The following is a 6953-nucleotide window of genomic DNA, read 5'->3' as shown; positions in this document are numbered from 1 at the left end:
GCAGCATGAGGTAGCAGAGTCCTTTAGAAACCGCAAAAAGGCAGACTGAGCCCATCTAAATGGGGAAACTGGTGTGACATGGTGAGTGAGCAGCAGGGGTTGGCTCAGGAATGTGGGTCAGTATGTGGGTTTGCGGAGGGTGTTATTTGCCCTTCGCACCACCTGCTCTGGAAAACCGGGGGTGGTAAGGGTGACACTGGGTTTTTTCATTGTTGTGAGGTTTGGCATTAGAAGTTTTGAGAGATGGAGGCTTCAGTATGCAGGGAGCTGTGTTTTCTGGCCAGGCTGTTTGACATACAGTTGGATGAAGAAGATTGTGTTTGCTAGTTACAATAGTGATGGTGACTTGAAGTTGGTGAGTACAGCAGGGGTGTCAGTCTGTGAAAGTGCAGTTGTGTTGTAGGTGACCCTGGTGTGAAACCGTCACTTGGCACTAGCAGATGTGGCAAATGGCCTTAGATGGGGTGAAGCCATGAAGCATTTGAAAGTGTTCCTTTAGTTTAATTGGTGGTCACTGCAGAAGTACAGAACAATGGTTTTTAATTTAAATACAGCTTTATTCCTGACTTCTTTTAAAGAAAATTTGCTCTCCTTTCTCCTTCAATTTCAAAAGTAATTGTCAATTTTCATGCTTGTTGAGAACCCGGAAGATGGATTAATAATCCCTGTGTGACCTCCCAGGAAGGCTCCTCTTGTGGTGCAGGCACATGCCTCTCTCTGTAGCAATTCTGAGCATACCATTACAGGCACCTGCCTGCGAGGCTGGAATGTTGAGATCCTATCGAAAAAACCCAGTGTAGTACAGATGGAGCTGCTGACTTTTGCCTGGTACTGCTGTGGAAAACTGGGCAGCATTTAGTTCATGTGGAGACTAGAACCTGTGGAGCTTTCTTAAAGCAAAAGGCTAGAACTTGAGGGGTGGTGTCAAGCTCAACAGGGAAGGGAAGGGTTAAAAACACCATCTAGTAGGAGGCATAGTTTCAGCCCTGGGTGTTCTGTCTGTGTGTATCAGCTGTTTGGGCATTGGTGATAGCCAGAAAGTGAAGTCATTCACCAGTGTCACCCATGGACTGGGAAACAAGACTTACCAAATAGTGCCTTCCTGCTAGTTGCCTGTTGCAGTGGGAGGTGGGTGCTTGTACCTTGGGTGAGTTCTCTGGGCAGGTGGTTGAGTTGGCTTTGCCTTTCTGAGCAGAATTCCTGTTTGCAGAGGGGTTAATGAGAAGCTGTGCTCAGCTGCTGTGTGGAATGCTGTGGCTCCTTAACCGTTGCTCTGGCGTGTTCTCTGCAGGGTGGGCAGCACCCTCTACTGATCCTTTGAGCCTGGTTCTTAGCTGGTGTAGGTTGCTGGTGTAGGTCAGCATCATTCACCAGAATAATCATTTGCCCTGTGCTGAAAGTCTGCAAATGCAGCCTTGCAGATCCGGCTCATAGCTTCTGGTCACACCCTAGAGATGGCTTCTGTCTGAATCATGTTTTGCATGGTGTTGGCTGCTACCAGCTATGACACATGGTGATGTTCCATTTGGTGTGTAGTTTCATTTTAGAGCAGACTTGATCATAATTGCAGGGTGCCAGCAGAGGGGATAATCTCTTTTCCTACCCCAAGACCTAGTGATGAGCAGGACAGACCTGTTCCTCCCAGGAGGGAGCAAGGAAACAAAACCACCAAAGAAAAATCTGTAGGCTCAGTGAACTGATGATGTCAGCAAAGCTGTATGATGGTGGTGGGAACGTGCAGGGAGTGAAAATACTCTTGTAGGTAGTAGCTCACAGGTGGATTAAGTATTATAAAGTGGTACCCTAATATTCAGATGGGGGGAGATCTCTAGAAGCACTGAGACCACCACTAACTCCTGGCCCTGAGTCATATTTCTCACCCTACCTTCACACACATTGCTGTTTTTAACTCGGATCCTTGACTGAGGATCCCACCAGCTAATAGAAATGAGTGTTCATGAGCATTTCTTTAGGGAACGAAAAAGTCTGACTTAAGTTTCCTGAGTCTTTGAATTTATTGCTGCTGCTATCTGATGAAAGTAGAAAGTACATCTTCAACATGTAACTTGGTGTTAAGATACAATCTGTTCCAAGCTTCAAAGAGACTCCTGGCACGTGGAAGGGAAACAGTAAGTGTTGGGTGATTTCCCTCGCTTCATACCGTGCAGTCTCTCTTTAAAAACCTCAGTGTGAATGCTGTGATTTGGCAGCTGGAAGGTCTAGTGGCAGGTCCATCAGCCTTAGCTTCACAAACCTTCATCGCCCTCCAGGAGCCTGCAATCAGGAGCTTTACTGCAGCTCAGCAGCCTTCATCAGGGGCTCCTCTTCGTCCAGCACAACGGGGAGCTTCTCACCTGACAGCTTTGCTCGGGGCAGCATCACGAGCAGATGAAAGGAGCTCAGTGGCTTCAACCAGGGTTTGAAATCCTGGTGGTTGTTGTGGGTATGAGAAGTAGAATTGCCTGGTTTTATTTTCATTAGTGGGCGCCTAAAAATTGCCATTAGAGGCCAGGGCCTCACTCAGCTGGGTATGCATTATATAAAAAGATGCTCTTTGCTCCTGGGGGTGTACAGCTCAGGCTTGTAGTGAGGCAATAACTAAAGATAAAGGGAAAGCAATTTGAAGTGGCTGCAGGAGGCATAGTCATGTGCAGAATACTTTTTATTTCCCCTTGCTGTGCTGGCGGCTGCCCCAGCCCATGTAACTGCAACGTGACGCTCCCAAAGAGGTCAGCTTTTTAAACAGGGTGCATTTTGCTCTGCGAGGTCACTTGTGTGAAGCATTACCATGAGGCTTTCATTCTTCCCTGCTAAGATAATCCTTGCTTTTTGGGTTGAGATGCTCGCTGAAAGATCCCAATCTCCACCCAAGACAAAGGGCTCACTTGATTTGTCACTTGCAGGTGTACCACAGAGTTAAGAGCTGATTTATAACTCAAACAGTGCTTAGTATGTGGGTGCATTCCAGTTGTGCAAGTTCTGAACCTTGATGTTTGAAAAGAGGAGGTATCACTGAAAAGTAGTTAATTAGTGATCTGGAATGAAGCTGTCCTTTCATTTGAGAGCTGCTACAGGGTAGTAATAAAGATCACAGCAGCTCTGGGCTCCCAGTGAAAGCAACGAATGGAAATGGCAGGGAGAGATGGAACAGAAGTAGTTGACCCACCAATTAGTCTTCCAAACTGTGCCAGCTATTTTCTTCTCAAAGGAATTACTCCAAAAGAGCCTTGGAGTGCTGTTGCTGAAGATTGACTCCTTGGCATTCGGTAACACCACTGAACCGTGAAGATGTGGAACAGAAAACCCAGAACTAAAAATAAAAAGCAGTTTGAAAACAATGTTCTTCAAAGCCTTATCTGTGAAACTCTCCTTGCATGCTTAAATCTCAGCATTGTTGTAGCCATTGGAATTACTTTCATGCTTGACATGCTGCTGGTGTTGCCTATGTTGTTCATTTTGAAGACAACCATCTTGCTGCACAGAGGTGTCAGTGTGTCTCCAGACTTGGAATTGTCAAGGAGCTCTTCTGGGGATGCTGACCAGCTTTCCCAGGATGTCGCTTCCCTACTTCAGTGAGGACCAGCACCAAGGTATCTTCACAGCTTCCTTAGAGCTGTTCCAGTTGAATCCATCAAGGACATGGCCCCAGCACTCAAGTGATGCTGCCTTCAATTCAGTAAAATGCTGCTTAAAAACTCCTCAATCTTTTTCAGAGGAAAAAAAAAAAAAAAAGTCTTCAATATCTTGGGTTAGCAACCAAAAAAACAGGGGTTCACCTGATCATTGTCAGGTTCCTCCCATTATGGTGTCAGGGAAATCCAATAAATGTTAAACTATCTTTTCTGGACATCAGTTTTCCTGCTGGCATGTGCTTCGGAGTTGGTGCTTATATATTTATATCCCAGCAAAAAGCTGTGTTTCCATGAATGGGATGCTATTACCTTCCATCGTGACAGGGCAGGTCCGGGGTGAAGCCAGGTCAGTAAGGCAAGGCTGGGATCAGCAAGGCCAGTGGCTTGCATGGGTTTGCCCATGCACGTACTCAAGGTTTACAAGGGTCCCAGCTCAAGTGCCACAATGGGGAGACCCCAGACTGGGCTTCCCCCAGCTCTCTCACACTGCTCCTTCCACATCACTCAGCACCAAGGTTACTCAGCTGCACCGTATTGGAGCCAACATTGACCACAGACTGCCACACACTTGCAAGGAGGAGGAAAAGGGGGCCAAGCCTGTTCCCGCTCCCAGGATCCTGACATTTTCTGAGGCTGGAGCTAGAAAGCGCTCCTTTTCCACTGCTAATCTTACCTCATTACCGTGGTGCCAGACACATTTCTTGCACAGAATTTTCTTTCTCAAGGGGGGAAGAGATGATGCAAATCTGGTCTGAGCCTAGGGACACAGGCATTTCAGCCAGACAATGGACATAAGGGAAGTATCAGGTTCATGTGGGTGTTGTATTATTCTCTCTGAATTTTTGCTTGGTACTGATTTTTATATCTATTTGACATCAATAAAACCCAGCGAACAGCACTGACGTCAATGGAGTTTGGCTTTGTATCTATGCAATTAAAGTAGAGAGCTGGCATCTTTAAAAGAAACATTAAGAAAGAATATTTCCCCACGAGAATCCTATCCCTGTGTTGTCAGGGAATAGTTAATGAATTATTTCAGTAAGAATAAATAAATAATAATCAGTCTTATGGACAAAGTTATAGATATACAAATTGGGAACAGAGTAGTTCACATAGGAAAAGACTAAATAAAGGAAGAAAAGTCTAAATAAAGAAACTAAGGGTTTTTCACATGGCCTCTGATGTTGGGAAACCTGGTTTTAAAGGCTTCCATTTCCATTGTTCCTTCATTGTTCCTGTGCTCATAGCCTCAGCTGGTGGTCCCAGCTGGATGTGCTGTGGGGCTCATGGTGGTTATGGTTGGTAGGCAAGGATGTTCAGGGGGGAAACTGGATGCAGGAGCACAGCTGTGATGACAGGAAAATACTGCTCTGTGTGGGGAAAGTCATGGGATTTTAAATAACCTCTTTTAGATTCCTATTTATCACCTGACGTTTAATCCAGGAGTTTGCATTCTCTGTGCATTCTCCACTGCAGAAAGGGCACTTTTAAGGAAGAAGTCATTGAGTATCAGTGGACTTTTTACAAAATCCGAAGAACCAGTTTAAACAAATGGTGTCAGCCAGGTCCCAGGAGGTTGGATCCATGAGGTAACCGCATCCACTCGGGCTGCTGTCAGGAACACACCACCTCCAGAACAGCGAAGTCCCTGCTGCAGTGGAGCAGTACAGAAAAAGGGAAGCAAAACCTTTCTGTGAGGGAAGCAGGCTGGATCCCACTCAATGGAGGTCACTCAAGAACACCACCTTCACCTTGCAGCCAAATGGAGGAGCCAAAGTTTTTATTAAGTAGCACAACTTGCTGAAGTCAAGAATCCAGGGGTGAAAAAAACGCCATAAAAAGTAGTAACATGTAGGCAGAACTACTGTGTGCTCTCATGATGATTAAAATAGAGTGGATGGGAGGTGATGAGTTTTCCTAGCCAGCTCCTGCTCAACCTGACGCCAGAAGACAAGAGGAACACACTTGACTTTGGCAAAACAAACGCCATAGGAAGCAAGAGGTGCTCACGGAGCCCCTGGAGCTGCACAGCCAGCCTCTCCCCACTAACCAGTCCTGGTGAACCTCCTCACTTGCGCAGACCTGGAGATGCTATCAGTTTTGCATGGCCAGGTCTGGGTGTCCATCTGCCCAGGACTGGTCCCTTGGGCAGGGCGGGCTGGGAGGGAGGCACCAGGGGAGCTGAGCTTAGCACCACGCATATGGCTGGCTGCATCCTGGTCCAGGTCAGTGAGCAGTAAGCTGGGAGGTGAAGGTGACCATAGTACGTGGGTGGTGGAGGAGTGAGAGACCAGTGAGGCCTGCCTGCTCGGTAACACCAACAGGCTCGTCCCCGGCAAGGGGGTGGTTTTATCTGAATCATCAAGGCGAACTGAGTGTTCCTGGTGGGAGGAGAAGTGGGAGAGCAGGTACCTGTCTGTCGTGAGAGCCTTCTCTGGGGGCGTTTGGTGAAGTGCACCAGGGAGCTGGGAGCTTCACGAGCACAAGGCACTAACTGCAATTTCTTTATCTTACAAAGTCTTTCATGATATCGTCGCTGCCTTTGTTCCTGTTTTTTCTCGGCACCAGGGGGTGGAACTGAAGGCAGAAAGGAGCAGTGGTATCACTAATACCAGAAAACCTGTTCTGCAGGAAAAATTGCACATGTGTGCGGGATGGGGAAGGAGCGGCTGCACTCATGACACAACCTGCCCTGCACATAGCAGGCCGGGAGGGTGGTGGGGGATGACAGGCATCTTCCTCTGCCATGCCCCTTTCCCACGAACCCATACTCAGCCCTGGTTCACAGACGCTGGCTGCTGTTCAGGGCCTCACTCAGTAACCTGCAAGGAGTTACTGGAGGGAATGGCTCCTCCTGGATTACTCCATGGGACTTGCTCTGCTTTGGTGGCCAGCAGACTCTGCCTTGGTCCAGAGCTGGCCAGTGGGGGGTGGGATTTTGGTGTCTGCAATGGAGATAGCTGTGGCTGTCAGAGGGTTGATACATGGAGAGGTCCATGCCTGTGGAGGTACCTGCGTATCAAAGAGGCCACCAGTGCTGGGAGTTTTCCATGACCCCCTTTCCCTCCCTAAATTCCGTTTCTTATCGGCAGCAGAGACCCGCTCCCCGCACGTCCCCAGCCTGCAGCACGGCAGAACCTGCCCGAGGATCCTAGCTGGGGCTGACCCTACTCCCTCCAGCGCAGGCACACACGTGTGCGGCCCCTCCGACACGACCCGCTGTGGGACGCAGCCCGGCAGGTGGCGGGAGGGGACCCGGACCCGAGCCCCGGCACCCGCCTGCCCGGGGCTGTCCGCGGAGCGGGGCCGGGCGGTGCGCGG

Source organism: Strigops habroptila, chromosome 4 (genome assembly GCF_004027225.2).
Source record: "Strigops habroptila isolate Jane chromosome 4, bStrHab1.2.pri, whole genome shotgun sequence".
In the NCBI taxonomy this organism is placed as follows: Eukaryota; Metazoa; Chordata; class Aves; order Psittaciformes; family Psittacidae; genus Strigops; species Strigops habroptila.
Note: the sequence above shows the minus strand (reverse complement) of the source record.